Source organism: Lepus europaeus, chromosome 4 (assembly GCF_033115175.1).
Source record: "Lepus europaeus isolate LE1 chromosome 4, mLepTim1.pri, whole genome shotgun sequence".
NCBI lineage: Eukaryota > Metazoa > Chordata > Mammalia > Lagomorpha > Leporidae > Lepus > Lepus europaeus.
In genome coordinates, this window is record NC_084830.1 from 114,065,070 (window position 1) to 114,086,271 (window position 21,202).

The following is a 21,202-nucleotide window of genomic DNA, read 5'->3' on the forward strand; positions in this document are numbered from 1 at the left end:
TAGCTAACAGAATGGGAGAAATTATTTGCAAACTATGCAACTGATAAAGGATTAATAACCAGAATATATAAAGAGATCAAGAAACTCCACAACAAAACAAACAACCCAGTTAAGAAATGGGCAAAGGTCTTGGCCGGCACCGTGGCTTAACAGGCTAATCCTCTGCCTTGCGGCGCCGGCACACCGGGTTCTAGTCCCGGTTGGGGCGCCGGATTCTATCCCGGTTGCCCCTCTTCCAGGCCAGCTCTCTGCTATGGCCCGGGAAGGCAGTGGAGGATGGCCCAAGTCCTTGGGCTCTGCACCCGCATGGGAGACCAGGAGAAGCACCTGGCTCCAAGCTTCGGATCAGCGAGATGCGCCGGCCGCAGCGGCCATTGGAGGGTGAACCAACGGCAAAAAGGAAGACCTTTCTCTCTGTCTCTCTCTCTCACTATCCACTCTGCCTGTAAAAAAAAAAAAAAAAAAAAAAAAAAAAAAGAAATGGGCAAAGGTCTTAAACAGACATTTTTCAAAAGAGGAAATCCAAATGGCCAACAGACACATGAAAAAATGTTCAGGATCACTAGACATCAGATAAATGCAAATCAAAACCACAATGACGTTTCATCTTACCCCTGTTATAATAGCTTTCATACAGAAATCAACAAACAACAAACAAGAGTGTAGGGAAAAAGGTACCCTAATCCACTATTAATGGCAATGTAAACTGGTAAAACCACTATGAAAGACTATATGGAGATACCTCAGAAATCTTAATATATTTATTTCAGACCTACCATTTGACCCAGCCATCCCACTTCTGGGTATTTACCCAAGGGAAATGAAATCAATGAATAAAACAGTTATCTGCACCCCTATGTTTATTTCAGCTCAATTCACAATAGCTAAAACATGGAATCAACCTAAATGTCCATCAACCAAAAACTGGATGAAGAAACTATGAGATATATACATTATGGATTACTACACAATGGTAAAAAAATAAAATAAAATGAAATCCAGTCATTTGCAACAAAATGGATGAATCTGGAAAACATCGTACTTAGTGGAATAAGCCAGTCCCAAAGGGACAAATATCATATGTTCTCCCTGATCTGTTATAACGAATAGAGCACCTAAAAGAAAATCTGTAGAAGTGAAATTGACACTTTGAGAAGCAATAACTTGAACAGCCCTTATCTCAACTGTAAAGGAACAGGTTTTTTTTTTTCTTCTTCATACTATTTGTTGAACTCTTTGCTTAAGAGTCAATCATATGTGTATAAAGTCAATTGAAATTGAAAAAAAAAAGAATTAAATGGAAGACATACGAAGTACTCAAAACAAAAGGCATAACAGAATAAACACATATTTCAGCTAGGTAACTACTCAACGAAGGAAGTTCCAAGGTCCACAATACCTGTTCTCATGGCTTTCCCCTTCTTCAGAACTCAAATACTTGGATAGATACCTATTGTTATTTCGACATTGATCTTATTATTGCTAAGAAGATCTTAGACCCACAACAAATTTCCTTATTTTCTTTGTTAATTTGAGAGGCACACACACACATACACACACAGAGATGTAGAGAGCAAGAATTTTTATCTTTTTGTTCATTCCTGAAATGCCTGCAATGGCTCTGCCATGTTGGCAGAAGCCAGGAATTAGGAATTCATTGCAGGTCTCCAAGATGGGCGGCAGGGACCAAGGCACCTGAGCTGTCACTGCTGTCTTAAAGGGTCACCATTAGCAGGAAGCTAGAATCAGAAGCAAAGCCTTGTCTCAAACCCAGACACTCAATGGGATCAGGTGTCAAAACATGGAGTCTTTTTTTTTTTTAGTTTGCATATACAGTATTTTAATTCAAATCTAAATTCATGAATATTTTTCAAAAAAACAAATCATACATCATTTACTGAAATTAGTTCTCTAAAATTTAATCTTGAGGATGATAGCTAGACTTTTTCACATGGATTCAAACCTACATGTATGTTTTCCTCTTATTTAAAAATTTATTTTGAAGGGTCAGCATTATGGCATAGAGGGTAAAGCCTGTGCCTGCAATGCTGGCATCCCATATTGGTTCCAGTTTATGTCCCAGCTACTCCACTTGTGATCTAGCTCCTTGCTATTGGCCTGGGAAAAGTAGTGAAAGATGACCCAAGTGTTTTGGCCCCTGCCGCCCATACCCTGGCCTTTGTAACCATTTCGGAGTGAACCAGCAGATGGAAGAGCTCTGTCTTTCCTCCTCTCTCTGTCATTCTTTCAAATAAATCTTAAGGGAAAAAAAGATACACTTATTTTGAAAGTTAGAGTTTCTGAGAGAGATGAAGCAACAGGAGCGAGATCTGCTAGTTGGCTGCAGTGGCCAGGGTGGGCCAGACAGAAGCCAGGAGCCTGGAATAACATCCGGGTCACACGTGGTTAGCAGCAGCCCAAGCCTTTAGGCAATCATCTGCTGCTTTCCCAGTCAAATCAGCAGGGAGCTCTGGATTGGAATTGGAACTTCCAGGACGCAAACTGGCATTCATATGGGTGCTGGCATCATAGGCTGCAATGTAAGCTGCTGCACCTGCCCTTGTGTACACCCTTACATTCACACCATCCTTTGGCCTCTTCACCCTCCAACTTCATTGTCTTTTTTCTTTTTTTTTTAAGATTTATTTATTAATTTAAAAGTCAGCATTACACAGAGAAAGGAGAGGCAGAGAGAGAGAGAGAGAGAGAGAGAGAGAGAGAGGTCATACATCCAATGGTTCACTCCCCAATTGGCCGCAACGGCCAGAGCTGCGCCGATCAGGAGCCAGGAGCTTCTTCCGGGTCTCCCACGTGGGTGCAGGGCCCCAAGGGCTTGGGCCATCTTCTACTGCTTTCCCAGGCCATAGTGGATCAGATGTGAAGCAGCTGGGTCTCGAACCGGCGCCCACATGGGATGCCAGCGCTTCAGGCCAGGGCATTCACCCACTGCTCCACAGCACTAGCCCCTTCATTCTCTTTCCCTTCTTTCCCCTGTATTGTTCTTCTCCACCTCCCCACCCCCACCCCAGGGGCCACTAGGTAGCAGGCTTTATTGGGGAAAGCACAATACTCAGGAGCTGGGAGCCCCAGAGGCTGCAGGGTCCTGGGCTGGCCGGAGCAGCGGCAGTGGCAACAGCCATGGTGGCCACCCATGCCTCCTCCTTCCTTGTTTCTCCTCCTTGAGGCAACTGCACAACTGCTTCTCAAGGTCCTGTAGCAGGTGCTCCTTGGGTCCATGTGTTAGTCCAGGTGCTCCTGGGCCTCGGCCTGCAGCTGTACCCTCCTCTCCTTGTCCACCTCTGCCTTCTCCCAGTGCTCCCCCTGCAGCTGCCGCAAGTCCTCAGTCATCTGTGGCATCTTGGCCGTGTGCTCTGCAATAAGCTGTTCCCTCTCCCGGATGCCACCACTCCTCGGCCAGCTGCTGATTTCTCAGGGACTCCTGCATGGTCACCAGGCTCAGGTACCATTGGTAGTCCTTGGCCTTCCAGCTCATGCAGTTGCTCCCACGAAGGCCAGAGCAAACTGGGGGCAACCCTGAGGCAGTGCCATGCTGTGTGAACTGCTTGGCCGCCTGGCACAGACCCAACTGCCAGTGCAGGGTCAGCAGGTCTTCTGGGTTTGCCTCCCCTGGGCCCTGATGGGCAGCACAGGCGCTGCCATCTTAGCCGCATAGGGTTCTCCCCTGTATTATCATATTTCTCATTGGAAAGGCCACCTGAGCTCCTGTGCTTGATCCTAATGCTGTTATCTTCCCCTGCAGCACCAGTGGCATCCATAGTTTTTCTTTCCCATTAATTTTTTTTTTTAATTTTTGACAGGCAGAGTGGACAGTGAGAGAGAGAGAGACAGAGAGAAAGGTCTTCCTTTTGCCGTTTGTTCACCCTCCAATGGCCGCCACAGCCGGCGCACCGTGCTGATCTGATGGCAGGAGCCAGGTGCTTCTCCTGGTCTCCCATGGGGTGCAGGGCCCAAGCACTTGGGCCATCCTCCACTGCACTCCTGGACCAGAGCAGAGAGCTGGCCTGGAAGAGGGGCAACCGGGACAGAATCTGGAGCCCTGACTGGGACTAGAACCCGGCGTGCCAGCGCCTCAAGGCGGAGGATTAGCCTGTTGAGCCACGGCGCCAGCCTAAAACATGGAGTCTTAACTGTTAGGATGAACACCTGCCCCAAATTTAGTTTTCAGATATATTTGATTTTTTTCAGTTGTTTTTATATCTGATCTTGAATTGGAGATATCAATATAAATATTTTATTCATAACACAGGAATATAATTATGTATATAAATATGTACATCCACACACATATACATGCATTTCAGGATTGGATATTAAAATTTTTGAATAGAATTTTGAAAATATGTACATGTATATCCTGAAAACTGAAAGACAACCACTGCACAGGTCCAGTCTTTATTTGAAAATTATACTGATACTTTCATATGAACTTTCAGTCATCTCCAGGGGCCATCTGCGCATGACCAGAAAATGCCATTATCTGGGGAGACTTAAGTATTACTGAACATCCTATCTGAACAGAAAAGTTTATGCACAGAGCTCCTTTTGAGATTTGAAGCCCTGGAGACCCTCCTTTGAATTAAAATGTTGCTTCCATGAAGTTCCTATAACATTACTAATATGTCATTCACTAATTAGAAAACAAAACAGTGATGAGGGTGTATTTGATCAAATAAAATACTGATCATCTAGTATAGAATTAAAATTTTTCACTGTGGGATGTAAGGGAGAAATCTTAATGTATGGGTAGGCAAGATATCAGGGATGCCTGCAGTAGGCTGGGCATCCTGATGGTTCCTCAAGGATGCTAAGATAGGATACTGAAATATGCACACATTGGGCTGATTGTGGCTGCTCGCAATCTTGCCTACTGACAATTCTCTGGGCAGAATCCTTTCTTACTACCTATCTTTTCCCTCCAAACCCTTGAGCTTCTGCTTCAGTTTCAGTACTACTAAAAAGTGAGCAGAGGAAAACAAAAAAAGACTCATGTTGTCTTTGCTTTTATATTCTTATGACAAGGCATTTGCCAGCATTTGTGGAACAGCTATTGTTATTGGGACCATAGTTTTAATACAATTACAGATTTCAACACACTCTTTATAGTTTCCCAGGGAAGTTAAACACAGTTCAAGGATATTAAGTAGCTCCAAAAAAATGAAGATGAATTGTGCAAAAAGAAATACAGTTTCAAAACAAAACACATCTAAAAATATTTCTGAAATTGTAACCTTCATTGATTTTTAAGCAGGTTTGTTTCTTCTTCAGAAATGCTGGGGAAATAGTCAATTGCATTTCTCTGCTTTATTTTACTTTGCAGAATAATGCTGATTTGAAAAAAGTCATCACAATTGCCTAAAGTTCTGTGAAATAATGAAGTGGTGTGGCTTCTAGCTAATGGTCCCAGTATATTTATAAATGAGAAGATTTATTCTAGAGTTGTTACATAAATATCAGCAGGGTAGATTTCTTTCATTTATTTTGCATAATTACATTCAAAATGGATAGTTCTAGCACTCCAAAGCCAATACAACCGCCTGCAGGAGAATGTCTTTTCATATTCATGGAAACATCAGCATATTGCAAAGACACACGTCTTGGTAGGTCAAAATAATTCTGGATATCTACTTACCATCACAAATGAGAATTAGGGAAAACAAAAGCCCTGTGTGAATAGAAAAGCAAAATGGCACTCCAGCAATGGAGACTGAACTCTGAATGTTTGAAGTTCATGTTTCTATAAAGTATTCATTGTCCATTCTCAAAAGCAGCAGGAGGATCCATCCCCTAGAAGGTATTCACACAGGACATCTGAAGATGAAAATGGATGAGTAACTTAGAGCAGCAGCAACAAAGTTTTTAAAATCTGCTTTCCTTTTTTTCAAGCATCTTTTACCCCATTAATTCTCACTCAGAGAGACACATAGACCCTCACAGTTGGGCCCATGCAATCCATTCTAGAATCAGTGAAAATTAGTGAAAAACTGAGTGAGATTTTTAATAGTTTGCAGAGAAATGCTTGTCACAAAAGCTCTCATAGTTGCACAGTGAAACCAAATTTCTCCCTTGAATTTCTGCTGACCTAAAGACATTGCTGTTTGAACAGTTTCTTGGGACTTACTCATGGAATATGCTAGAGTATTCAAATATTAAAGATGCCAAAATCAAAACAGGGCCGTGCAAAAAAGATCAAATGGAAGATTCCTTAATTATTACTGAATATAAATGATTGGTTTCATATTGCATGGTGGAATCAGCTCAGTTAAGACTAAAAAGTTCCTCTTTGGGGCTGGCAGTGTGGTGTAACGGGTTCAAGTTCCAGCTGCTCCACTTCCGACCCACTCCCTGCTAATGCATCTGGGAAAGCAGCAGAAGATAGCCCAAGTGCTTGGGTCCCTGGGAGACCCAGAAGAAGCTCCTGGTTCCTGGCTTGGGTCTGATCCAGGTCTGCCAGTAATGTGGCCATTTGGGGAGTGAACTAACCAGTGGATGGAAGCTCTCTCTCTCTGTCTCTCTGTCTCTCTCTCTCTGTAACTGCCTTTCAAATATTTTTTTTTAAATATTCCTTTTAATTAAATACTCTGGTGTTGACCAATTTCCTGGCATTCCAAGATGATACCTTTACCTCAGTTTGTGGAAAGTATGCAAAAAATGACAGCATTGTAGCATAGCAGGTAAAGCCACAGCATGTGTCACCAGCACCTCTTAAGGGTATCCCTTTGAGTTCTGGCTGCTCAACTTCCAATTTAACTTCATGCTAACGTGGCTGGGAAAGCATCAAATATAGCCTGAGTAGTTGGGATCCTGCCCTACGTGGGAGACCTGGAAGAAGCTCCTGGCTGCTGGCTCTGGCTGTTGTGGCCATTTGGGGAGTGAACCAACAGGTAGAAGATTCATTTGCTCTCCTCTCTCTTTGTCTGTCTTTTCCTCTCTCTCTGTAACTGCCTTTCAAACAGATAAATAAAGCTTTAAAAAAAAAAGACAGAGATGAGACATTTATAGCACTAATTGCTATAGGAAGTATGAGCGTGCTTGATATTTTCTAGATTGACTATTATTTTTCCTAAATTAGAAGTGGGAAGTCTGCTCTTGTACCTAAATAAGTAGCAACATAGATATCACAATGGCAGGTGAATGAAGGAAATTGATTTCTGTTTCCAGAGTCTTTTGTCATAACAAATTCACTTTGATACTTAGAATATGTACAGGAAACTGGATTTTAGAAAATTTCATGCATTAACAAATTGTACATCTATTTTTCTTTTGAGTCATACTGATAATAACCTTGTTTCAAGAAAGGATACTGATGATGCCTTTTATTTTGCTTTCAGTTTAATAAAGATGTTTCTTATAATTTAAAGCTCAAAAAATAAAGTAAAACTGACAACTACTTTGATTATGTTCTAAAATCAAAGTTCCATATTATTTCCTAAGGGGGAATTTAGCCTCAGGGAAATTTTTATGTACTGAAATTTGAATGGATGGAATACTAGCAAGAAATTCATCCATTCAGTGAGCAAAAAGAGTAAATTGAAAAATTTTGACAACCCTCTATTAACACAGTCCCAGTGTAACAAATTCTTCAAGAGAAGATAGGTTTGAACATATACAGCACAGTTTTTCCTACATTTTCTTTTTTATTAATATAAATGGAACAGATTTCAAGTTTTATAGATAAAATTGTTAGAATATAATGATACTTCCCTCCCTCTCTACATACCTCCCTCCGTTTCCCTTCTTTCTTTTATTCTTTTAATTGTTGAGCTAACATATTTTTAATTTGCTTTATAATCACAGGCTTAAACCTCCACTAAATAAAAAGTTCAACAAATAAAAACCAGAAATTTCTACTGTAATTGTGCAGCCCAAAAGTTTACAAATCTCATTATCAACTTCCAAACAAAAGTTGATGGTGATGACTTCACAGCAAGTTTTTCATAAACAGCACTTGGAAATGCTAAAAATGAAAAAAAAAAAAAGTGGGCTCACAATGTTGCAGATCAAGAGGAAGAGCTAAATTTTAATATGATCTCATTAAGAAGATATGATCTATTCACCCACATCTGCCATTACCAGCACAACTCCATGTTTAAAATGCAGGCTGTTGGTTTATTTCATTTTGTGCCCACAGGAAGCATTACTGCAACATGTCCAATAAATTACAACAACCCTATCTTCTTCAGATTATTATTTTCTGTATTATTGTGGGTTATACCCTAAAAGAAACAGAGCAAATGGGTCTATTCTCTCTCCCTCTCCCCCAACTTTATTATTTTCATGATCAGTAATCAGAGTAACAGATGCAAATAAAGACAGGCCCCTGAGGCTGTTGTCCACAAAACAGTTAAGATAACTTAGTAATAGCAATAAAAAGGCTTGTTGAGTAACGATTCCAGAAGGAGCTGTAGCAGTATTTTGAATTCTTCTTGGTATATTTTTTTATCTTCAATATGGTCAGCAGTGGCTGGTTCCCTATTCTTAACCTGAAAAGAAACATGCTCTGGATTCCTCTCACACATCCGAAAAGGTTACTCAGGAAACTTTACTTTTATTTCATTGCCACTGCTCATTCTGTTCCTACAGTTTCCTTCCTTGAGAGTTCACAATGTAATTTTATCTAATTGTCACTATTTGCCAACACAAATACAGAAGGGGCTACCTGCAGAAATATACCCACTTGGAGAACTGATTTCTCAAAGCAGAGAAAAGTGTTTATGATATGAGCTCTTAACAACAACAACAACAAAAAAAACAAACAAACAAACAAAAAAACTGCAAGTAATGTAGCATTCACTCAACATCATTGGCTCCCAAATTTATTTATGTAAGTGAATACTCTCATTTGGTTTCCTTAGACATCGGCATGGGAGATTCATACATCTATTTTTAATAAGCTAATTATATATAATTATGGATTCATAACAGATAGTTATTATTTAGACTGCCAATTTAGTTAAGTAGCTGTAAATTAGTAATTGACACCTTTTACTTATATACTTATTATTAATAATAAAAACTAAAATTCACAGTGGTTTATGCCATACATTTTGATTATATCTCAAGTAAACATTTCATATCAGTCCTGATAGATCAAAGCAGTAGCCATTATATTATTTTTATAATCACTTTATACCAATTGTGGTAAAAATTATAATTCAAGGCACAATTATTTGGGGAGAACAATTGGACAGTTACAGTCAAGAGTAAAATTTTCTACTTTCTATAACCTCTAAAAGCCTAACTTGTGTAAAGATTCTAAAGAAATATTCAAATAATTTTGCAAAGATATAGAAGCAAGGGTATGTGTAAAAGCAAGAGTTGTAAAAGAGAAAAACGCAACACGTGTGAATGTCAACAGGCAGGGTATTGTGACAGAAATTGAACCATTAGTATGGTATGAGTAAGATTTGGTTACTAAAACTATTGCATATTTTCAACACCAAAGTTTTTTGTCAATGGTTAATGGATTAATAGTTGATGAATTAAGTTGTTGGATTGATCCAGTTACAGTTTTTGAAGCTGGAACTTTTGGGAAAATGTGTTGGATTAGGTTGCTAGGGTGGAGCACCATGAGCTAATAATGATTAGAAATGTAAGAAGAGACTACACAATAAGGTGGGACCACATAGACAGCAGAGGAAGAACATGCTCCTCATGTCTTTCTCTTCCTGTTTTTTTTTTTCTTTTAAGTTTTACATATTTATTTGAAAGGCAGAGTTACAGAGAGAGGAAGAGAGAGAGAGAGAGAGAGAGAGATCTTCCAACTACTGGTTCACTTCCCAGATGGTTGCAAGGGCTGGGGTTGGGCCAGGCTGAAGCCAGGAACCAGGGATTTCCTATGGGTCTTCCATGTGGATGGCAGGGGCACAAGCACTTGGGTTATCCTCTGCTGCTTTTCCCAGACCATTAGCAGGGAGCTGGATCAGAAGTGGAGCAGCTAGGACATGAAATGGCACCCATATGGGATGCCAGCCTCCTTTACCTGCTAAGCCACAACATCTGCCCTTCCTGGTTTTCATGTGATTTTTCCTTCAGATGTCAGACCAATGGGGCTGCCTGATTCTGACCTTTGACTTTTGACCTCTGAACTCTAAGCTGAAATAAACTTTCTTTAATGGTTTCTCTTAGATATTTCAGAGTAGTGAAAACCTGACTAAAACTACCAGATAGAATATACAATGTTATTTGAAATATGAGAGTAAAGATATGAAGGTACTTTCCCTTTCAAATTTAGGCACATTGTTGATTTCTTAACAATAACAAGCTCTAATATATATGAAATCAGATTTAAGTATCTAACATAAGACTAAGATCAATTTAACCCTCAGCCCTATCAGTTTGAGTTAGTAAATTCAAATATATTAATAAAATAAAACATTTTCTGGGGCCAGCACCATGGCGTAGTGGTTGAAGCCGCTGTCTGTGGTGCCGGCATCCTATATAGGTGCCAGTTAGAGTTCCAGCTGCTCCACTTCCAATCCGGCTCTCTGCCGTGGCCTGGGAAAGTGGTGGAGGATGGTCCAAGGCCTTGGGCCATTGCACCCACGTGGGAGACCTAGAAGAAGCTCCTGGCTCCTGGCTTTGGATTGGCTCAATGCCAGCCATTGTGGTCAGCTGGGGAGAGAACCAGCAGATGGAAGACCTCTCTATATCCCTGCCTCTCCTTCTCTCTGTGTGTGTAATGCTGACTTTCAAATAAATAAATAAATCTTTAAAAATTTTTTTCATTAAAAATTTAAAAGTTTCTTGCTGATTTTAACATAACTGTTTTATTTTGAAATATAGTTTCTCACCTCCTAGAATCAAGAGAAAATGTTTTTCTTCTTGTACTCTGCTGGCCCTTACAATGTAATGTTACAATAAACCAAACAACCCTTACATATGTCATGAACAAATCACTTGGGAAGTTAGAACAGAACTCCAGCAGTCAGCAAGGCATCCTATGAAACAACACCAAAGCTTTTATCTAGGATTCCCAAAATGCATAGTATTCTTGGAAAAAACAAAGTCACATAAGCCACCAAATATTTCACTACTGCTATTTTCTCCAGAGTCCACAGTCCAAATAGATAATGAGACCTCCCTTTATAAAGGCGTGTTTCCTGATTCCCTGGATAGAGGAGTAATCCTTGCACTCCTAGGAACATGAAGTATATGAAACTGTAACCTATTATACCCTGAGAATAAACATGTTTTGGTGTTTAACAAATGACCTGCAGAGAAATTCTATTTTGAGCTAAGGTAGCATAACAGACACAGATTAATCTTCTTTCTGGAAATATTGCAAAAAATTATCATACAATGGTTTTTGAGGCATGGGATATCAAATAATGAAAGGAAGTGCTTTCTGAAATCAAGAAGCGCCTGACAATTGCCCCAACTGACCTCTCTGAGACAGTTTCCAGACTAGCATAAACAAAGGGAACCAGGCCATGCCCAGTGGAATTCCTATGTTATGGAGATAGTTCTGAGAACACAAGGAGAAAAAGAAGGCAGTTACAGCACTGGAGAGGAGACAGCAGCCTAGCATGGAAATGCCTTGAATAGTCAGCAGGATCACAAGTTTGGCAAAGGACAAATCAACTGTGCATTTAAGAAAATTAGCTGTGGCAAGGAAAAAAACCTCCCAAAAAGACACCTAGAGACAGTATTTAGTGTTTACAGAAGGAAGGAAATGTACCTCTTCCCACTCGTCTGAAAATGATCTCAGAATTCACATGGAACTAGTTGAGTTTGCTTCTATAGTGTAGAACAATTATCTCTAGATAAATGTCCCTATATTGCAATAATGGTCCCTATGAAGCAACTTCAAGTGGACAAATAAAGTACAACCAGAGTCCCAGACAAGGAAAAAGCAAAAATACATTTGAAGAAATAATTATCAAAAACATCTAAATGTGATGAAAACATATCTAAGAGGTTCAACTAACTCCAAAAAACAGAAGGACAATTATGCCAAGGTACATAACAAATTTAACATTTATTACATACAGTGATAAAAAGAAATTCTTAAAACTATTAAAGGAAAAATACACACTACCTAGAAAAAGAAAAAAAAGATAAGCATAACAGCAGATTTCTTATCTGAAACAATGCAAACAAGAAGACAGTGGAGCAATATCTTTACTGAAAAAAAATCAACTGAGAATTTTACATTCAGAAAATATACATTTTATGAAGACTTACAAGCATACTACTGCTGAAATGATTTATCACCAGGGAACTCACATTTTAAGAAACATTAAAGTTAGTCTTTAGGAGAAAGGAAAATGACATTAAAAGGAAACATGAAACTGCAGAGCAGTGTGAACCACACCGGAAATATATTATGCAATAAAATCATTCCTTTATAAATGAAGAACCTGAGATTTAGAGAGGTTCAGCATCTTGTCTGGTGTCATACTACTAGTCAACAGTAGAGTTGCTATGAGAATTGCAGAGTTTGCCCAAGACATAGAGGTGGGTCAATAAATTATGTTAAATCTGCTTCAAATTGATATCATTTAAGAAACCATTGCAAAGATATTCTCTGCTCTTCTATTATCTCTTGAAATGATCATTTCTGGGGACCAGTTCTGGTGTGTGAAATAATTCAGAACTGACATGGTTATGTATTCTTTACCCTTTTATTGGTACTCTGATGCTTTCTTGATTAAAAACTATTTGAATCATTACTTTAATATATTTTTAAGTATCTTTACATTGATACATGCACTTTATTGTTGAATCCACAGAGGGTATTTAAAAAGCTCATGGAAAATGGAATTAAAAGATAAGTTTACTTGGATACAAAAAACAATTTGAAATCTATGGATAGCTTTTTCACAATATACATTATATGTTTAAAAATGCATCATATACTAGTCATATACAGTTGGGTTTCTCTAACAGACTACTAACTATTTCAAGGTAGTACTTTGTGTATTCATCTTTATATTTCTAGTTCAACTCCTGGAGTACAGTTAGCATTCCATGAATATTCATTAACCAAGTCATTGAATTAATTAAATTAATTTAGTGGAATGATATTGCCAAAAAGAGTTTTCCACCTTTCTCTGGGATTCAATAATTACTATACTAAATGCTCAATACTCTTTCATTCTTCCTCAATTCATTTCTTCCTTCCTGAATTCCTTCCCTTTCTGTTTATTTTTTTGCTTTTTATTTCTATAAAGAAAACAGAAGACTAAAAACTCTTTAATTTGAGGACAGTATAAAGAACATGAGACAATAAATTTTTCTTTGACTGCTAGATGAACAAGAAATATGCTAATCAGCTATCTGCAAAATGTGGTTCAATAGAAGTTTCAACCCTCATGGCAAATCGATAAGCCATTCTTCAAAACTGCTCAAAACACCGTGTTTAAATCTTGGGCAAACTGTGAGTGCAGGTAATTTTTATAAATTATGCTACCATTAAAAGCATTTAAATTTTTTTTCTTAAGCCGTACTTGGAAGCAGGATGATGTTATTTTCAAGGAAAAAAAACTCTCAAAAAAGTAAATATTTAAAGGACATAAATTCAAGTTGCTTTTTGTTTAGTTTTAATAGTCATCTAAAATATTCTTTTAGTAGTGTCGGATTAATTCTGGAAAAGGAAGCAGGTCAACACTACCTTAGTTTTTCATAGTATGTAACATGCAGATTAACACCAGTGGAATAACAAGCATACTTCTGGCGGGTGCCGCGGCTCACTTGGCTAGAACCCCGGGTTCTAGTCCAGGTTGGGGCGCCAGATTTTGTCTCGGTTGCTACTCTTCCAGTCCAGCTCTCTGCTGTGGCCCGGGAAGGTAGTGGAGGATGGCCCAAGTGCTTGGGCCTTGCACCCGCATGGGAGACCAGGAGGAAGCACCTGGCTCCTGGCTTCGGATCGGCGCAGCACCGGCCGTAGCGGCCGTTTGGGGGGTGAACCAATGGAAGGAAGACCTTTCTCTCTCTCTTACTGTCTAACTCTGTCAAAAAAAAAAAAAAAAAATCAAGCAAACTTCTTAAACATAGAGAACCCAGTACTTGTTGCTTTCCTCACCTCTCAACTGAATTAAAGTCTTTATGGTTGACAAACGACAGTCTAGTTTTAAACAGTCTCTCTAAATACCTCTTACCTCCTTTGAAGACTTTAGAACCCATTAGCAACTAGCCAATACTCATATGTTACTGTGTCTACCTTTTATCACAGCAACAGAAAATTTAGCAGTACTAGCTCATAAAATGGAAATATTAAGTGGCTCTTCTTGCAGCTGTAGCATAAGGGGATGGAGGGACTGAAACAGATCTTGGTGTCTTCCTGTGCCTTTGCCTCCTTAGAGTAAATAGATTTTTTTTGCACTGGGGCTCTTTCCTTATTCTAAGTTGGAGGCAGTTACTTCAGCCTGCTCATATTCTCCCACTGAGTGGTCTAAAAACAATGTTGTAAAAAAAAGCTGGTTGACTCTACATGACAGGTTTCAGTTGGCTATATAACCCTGCAGTGAGAGATGGATTTATATTCAATAAGGGGACACTATAGAGAGAACGGTCCCCCAGGGAGAAACAGTAAAGCAGTTACAAGAAGAATGAAATGTGTTGATCTGGGAAAAGACAGATGTATGTGTTTAGAGAAAGAGAATGATAAAAAGAATGACAAAGAGAACGAGATGGCTAATTCCAAGGAAACTAAATGTAGTATTTTATGGTAATTTTCCCCGAAAGAAGAAAACAGGTGTGCCTTTCATACAGCATCCTCCTTAGGAGGGGATCAATGATTGTCGCATGACTTTGGGACTGAGTTCAGAACTCTGGAGCACTGCTAGTGCCCCAATTTTCATTCAGGACCTTTTCCTTGAAAAGAAAATGAGTTCCTCTGGGTATAGACTATTTTGGGGATTTCACTGAACCCTATATTTAAAAAAAGGAAAAGAGAACTAGGTGAGAAAAAAAAAAAAAACGAAAAAAAAATTCTCAGGGCAAGCGCCGTGGCTCACTTGGTTAATCCTCCGCCTATGATGCTGGCATCCCATATGGGCACGGGGTTCTAGTCCTGGTTGCTCCTCTTCCAGTCCAGCTCTCTGCTGTGGCCCGGGAGGGCAGTGGAGGATAGCCCAAGTGCTTGGGCCCCTGCACCCGCTTGGGAGAACAGGAGGAAGCAACTTGGTTCCTGGCTTTAGATTGGCGCAGCGCCAGCCGTAGTGGCCACTTGGGGGTGTACCAACGGAAGGAAGACCTCACTCTCTGTCTCTCTCTCACTGTCTAACGCTGTCAAAAAAAAAAAAAAAAAAAAAAAAAACCCTCTCATAGGCCAGTGCTGTGGGGTAGCAGGTAAAGCTGCTGCAAGCCCCAGCTGCTCCACTTTGGTTCCAGCTCTGTGCTATGGCCTGGAAAAGTAGTGGAAGATGACCCAGATGCTTGGGCCCCTGCACGTGCATGGAATACCTGGAAGAAGCTCCAGGCTCCTGGCTTCAGAATGGTGTAGCTCAGGCTATGGCAACCATTTGGGGAGTGAACCAGTGGATGGAAGACCTCTGTCTCTCTGTTTCTGTCCATGTCTCTATCTCTCTACCCTCTCCTCGCCTCTGCCTTTCAAATAAATAAATAAATAAAAAATAAATAAATATTTTTAAAAACATGATAAACCAAGAAGAATAAAAGAAAAACAGAAATCTAATACACTGGATAAGAGGAGATACATCATTATATAATAATTTATTTTCCACAATCTAATTACGGTTCCCAAATGTTTTACCTGCCAATATCAATACAATGCTTTTTCTGAAACTGAAAAAAAAAATTTGTAAACTGAACAAAAGCAATAACAGACCACTGCAAGAAAGGAGAACCATGGAATTACTTTATCTAATCTCAATCATTCCAATTACCTGAGCATTTTATTTCTTCAGCTCTTCCAAGAGATCTCTGATCTTAATTTCTTTTGTGTTCAAATATTTGATGGCCTTTTGAAACATATGTCCCTCTTATCTCACTTAAAAGCTGTGTGCTTTGTAAATGTTTTTAACTAGTTCCCACTACCATCCATATACAGTGAGTAATGTAGTGTCTGAAGTGGAAAAATAGGCAAAAACAATAAAAAAGGATCAATTTTAAATGTCATCATGTTTATGACTTTTTCAATTTTGATTTGAACAAATAAATAGCAGTGTATCACTGAATTGGGAATATTGTCCACAGAGTCACTTCTGAAGAACTCCAAAAATTTTGGAATGTTATTAATGTACTCCTATGTCACTCATATTCAAGTATATTTGAATTACATCCTAAGATTTTAGATGAGAGTAAGAGCTAGAACGCTGGCCATAAGGGATTTTTGCCTGATAGATGAGACAAATTAGAATTCAAACAGTGTAATAACTACCATTACAGAAGGGTATGTAGGGCAATACAGAAATACACATTAGGACTACTATTAGGAGCTGCTATCCATGAATATGGATATGAGGAAAGGCCAAAAGTAGAAATTAAATTACTCTGACATAAGAAAAAGGCACTTGATACTTTGACATATAGAAAGACCTGGCGGGATGAGTAAGTATGGTTCACTCAGGAAAAGAGAAGTTCCTCTACATATCTGAGCCCATGGTCCTGAACATCACAGGAGAAAGGTGAGATCTGAGGGGTAAGTAGATGGCATATTTCAAAGACCTCCACTTCGGTGTAAGAGTTCCTTCAGATGGAGATGGGGAGCTGTTAGGAAGTCACTGTAGACAATAACAACGGTGATCAGTTACTAGGCATGTTGCATTGTTACGTTAGTTAACCCTCACAAGGCTATCATGAAGGAAACTGAGATGCAGAGGCTGAACAATATTGTCTCATGGCCTTCAGTAAGTAAGTACTGTGCTTGACACCAATATATGTCTATGGGAGACTTAAAACACATTGTTTAATATAGGATAAAGGAGTGACCACAGTTCAGGTAAAAAACAGGATGTGAATTGATTAGTGAAGGATGAATTGGGAAGAAGACAAGAAATAAGAAATAAAATGTCAGAGGTCAGAAGAAATACAATTCATGTTGTTCTTTGTAGTGAACATAGAGCAGAAGGGACAAATTTTATAAATAATAATAGCAAAAAAAGAAAAGTTGGCAGAAAACTTGGGGGAGGGAAGATTCTAGGATGACTCTCAGGGCTATAGTTTCAGCAACCAGGAGTGAATATCTATAGGAAAGAGGCATTTCTTTAATTAACTCAGAAAACATAAAAAGAGGAACAGTGTTTGAGGGGGGGAAGTTCATAAACTCAATCTTTAAAACAGTGAAGTGAAACTGTGTGTGAGTACCCAGGTGGTTAGGCTACCAACATGTTTTTAATAAGTGTTTTTGCTTCTTTCTAAGCGATGACTTATCACACTGAAAAATGAGTGAGAATCTTTCTTTCATCTGTTCTCTTTCCAATTCAAGTTGTAACCAAAATCAATCTGTTATGACCCCCACCTAAGTTCCCATGCCTGCACTTTTCTCAACTTAGCTTATCACAAAAAGATAAATCTTCTTACTTCTGTTCTTGAAAGAAACATGCATCATACTCAGTGGAACAAAAGGCAGCATCCTGAGTCTCACAGTGCTGGGCTCCTCATCTCTCCCAGGTATGTACTCCAGCAACCTGCACTTTCCTGAAATGTGTTTACAAATAGGAGACTCTTCCTCTCAGTCCTTTTCATTTGAAATTCCAGCTTATTAAAAGAGCTTTTGGGGGTAGTTGCTATATTTCATAAGCCACATAATGGCAACCCAAATGGTTCTTTAAAAATTTTACTCCCTTCCCTTCAAATGAACAATATTTTCCTCATTTCCCCAACATTAAACAAAGTAATTGCCTTTAAATTAATTTATCTTTAGCCTTGACAAACCTTTTAGGCTTATTTGTAATTCCTAATGACAGTTGTTTCTTTGCTACAAAATCTCTCCTTAGGTACATTGTCAGTGTACCTCTAACACACAAATATGATTACCCTTTTCTCTACAGTTTAAAAGTCTTGGAGGGTGCCTGTTGATGGCTATTAAATCAACTACAAAAGTCTTAAGCAGGGCATTAAGATCCTTTATAAATTGGCTTCCCTGTACCCTTCTAGTTCCTCTCTAGCAACTCTCCCGAACACCCATATTCTAGGTTGTTCCCTCAAATGTGCCCTGCTCTTTTTCATGCCTTGGCCTTTGCTCAACTTTCTCCTTCTAGTTGGGATTTCCTGTTCAGGCCATGTCCATTTAGTCCATTGGCATTTCATACTTATCTAACAAAGCTCAATTTCAATGCTAATTCAAGCTAGCTCTCTGAAGTCTTCCCTGATCCCCAGGAGCATAGCTGATTTTCTTATATACCAATGTCACTTTGGAATACATCTTATACTAGAATATTCTATATTCCAATCTGTCTCTCTCCCCTCTTTCTCTCTCATATATGTAATTCATCTTCTCACATTGTATTATAACTTGGGGTTCCTAAGTGTTTTCTCAGAGAGTATTATAGAATTTGTTTGACAAGGTTTTAAATTTGCTTTCTCTTCAATAATAATCTAAAGCAAGGAATAGAAGCATATACTAAATCAGCTGGTTAAGCATTTGTAATTGAATACTATGGAACTGTTCAAATATTAGTTGAGAGTTACATTTTTAATCATCCTGTAGATGTCATTTTTTTTTATTGTAGTAGGCTAATGAGAAAAGAACACAGAACCATCTTAATATATACATGGTACATTTCTCTCAGTCCATGTCCAACAAACATGTTTACCATGTCATATAAAGAAGTTTGCACACAATACAAGAAAACAAAAACAGTAAGAGAATATAATCTTTAATTTTTGTTTGCATCATCCAAAAGTTAAATTATTTTTATATTTTCATATATAAATATTTCAGCAACCATAGAACAAAGTGAATTATAATTTCCAGTGGAAAGAAGGGGCCATCAAAGAAGGATGTACTTTTCTCTGAAGGGCGGAGAGAACTTCCACTTTGCTTATAGCCCTGTCTAAATACTGACAGAGTTTGTGGACTCAAAAGGATTCCATAGCCTTAGCAGCTCATGTCAAGAGCCTCGGGTGATCAGTGACATTATAAATAAGAGTGTCAATTGTTAAATCAACAACAGGAATCACTGTGCACTTGCTGCACATGTAAGACCTCTGCCCCTAATGAGTTGCACTATGAGAATTAACTATAAAACTTCTTTTCTTTTCTTTTTTTTTTTTTTTTTTGACAGGCAGAGTGGACAGTGAGAGAGAGACAGACAGAAAGCTCTTCCTTTTTGCCATTGGTTCACCCTCCAATGGCCGCCGTGGTAGGCGTGCTGCGGCCGGCGCACCGCGCTGATCCGATGGCAGGAGCCAGGTGCTTCTCCTAGTCTCCCATGGGGTGCAGGGCCCAAGGACTTGGGCCATCCTCCACTGTACTCCCTGGCCACAGCAGAGAGCTGGCCTGGAAGAGAGGCAACTGGGACAGGATTGGTGCCCCGACCGGGACTAGAACCCGGTGTGCCAGCGCCGCAAGGCAGAGGATTAGCCTAGTGAGCCACAGCGCCGGCCAATATAAAACTTATTTTCAAACAGTACTTTCTACTTTGTGTGTCTGTGTGGCTACAAATTGCGAAAATCTTTACTTAGTATAGTATCTTAATGAAGAATGGGATGGGAAAGGGAGTTACCAGGAGGTGGGACAGGAGTGGGGGTGGGGAGATTATGGCGGGGAGAACCACCATATTCCTAAAGCTATACCTATGCAATTGGTATTCATTAAATAAAGGCTTTCTTAAAAATATTAAAAATTTTAAAAATCTGAAAAGATTGGATATCTTTTAATTGTTTTTTAATTTCAAACAGGTCTAAAATTACATGTGAGAAATAATAGAACAGTTTGTTTTCTTATGCTTTTGTTTTCTCTTACGTTAGGGAAAGTGATATGAATAAGAGAAGAACCTATTGTTTTCATCAAAGGATTATCATGTATAGCAAAATTCTAGGAATAGAGGACTCAATAATTCATAATTCAAACATTATTTTCATTCAAATGTGGTAAGGCCAGCTAACATATAACTACTATCTTAACCACTTCTTATATACACAGTACTGTGATGTATATTCTCATCATTGTCAAACAGATCTCCACAACATTTTTGTCTAGAAAAGTTGACACTCTATCACCACTCAACAACCCAACTACCATTCTACTTCATTGCCTTTTGGTGATTGCTTTATTTCTACTTTGTTCTCAAGATTCATACATTTTGTATCACGTGACAAATCTTCTTTTTAAGTCTGAATAATATTCCACAATATTGTTTATTCCCACATCTTGTATATTCACCAATCTGCTGGTTGACAATGTGATTTTTTTTTCCACTTTCTGCCAATTGTGGGTAATGCTGCTATGAATATGGATGTCCAAGTAAGTCTTCAAGAACCTGTTATCAATTCTTAACAGGAACATTTTCTGCTAAGTGATAAGCAGGAACAGGTATGTTTGTCCAGGATTTAAAGGGACATTTAATTTCTTTTTTTTGAGTTTCTAAGAATATCTTGCATGTTACCACATTGTTGTTAAATTTTTGGCTTTTATTTTTAGGGGCAGTACCTAATACTACATTGCGCATATTAACATGCAAACATGTTTGACATCAAAATGGTTTTTAATTGCCAAGAAATTATTGTTCATAATTTTGCTTTTGTACCTATTTGGTTATGTGTCACTAGCTCAATTTATTATTGGTAGAGATTCTGCAATAGTCACAGTACATTCTCAGAAATTCCTATAGGAGGAGGTTGTCTAACCTGAAAATTATCTTAACTAATATGAAATTTTAATGAAATTTTATGAAATAATTAATGAGTTAATAGGCTATGTTATCAACATGAAATACAAATCAAATTCAAATTTTCATTTTCTTCCTCATATTTTGAGATAATATTTTTGCTAAGTTTGAAGTATTTTTAAGTCCTTTCATAAGGTTATAAGCACTAAGCATCCAGCCAATAATATTCTGTGGATAAAACATAATTGAGGACAAAATATTACATCTCTCAAGCAAGGTAGAAACAAAGCCTCTTGGTTTTAATCCAGGATGTGAGAAAATAAATCAACTTATACATTGACTTTCTTGAGTATCTTGTGCCAAGAATATAACCTTGAAGAATAAATTATTTTAAAGTTAAAATGTGTTAGGAGTCAAGAAAATTACCAGAGAAACTGTATCTTAAT

The 21,202-nt window shown here is 38.6% G+C and overlaps 1 pseudogene; it reads right to left on the reverse strand.

The window, feature by feature from the left end:
* Nucleotides 1-3,070: 3,070 nt before the first annotated feature.
* LOC133758756 (large ribosomal subunit protein mL64-like) overlaps nt 3,071-21,202 on the reverse strand; it is a 43,999-nt pseudogene continuing 25,867 nt past the window's right edge.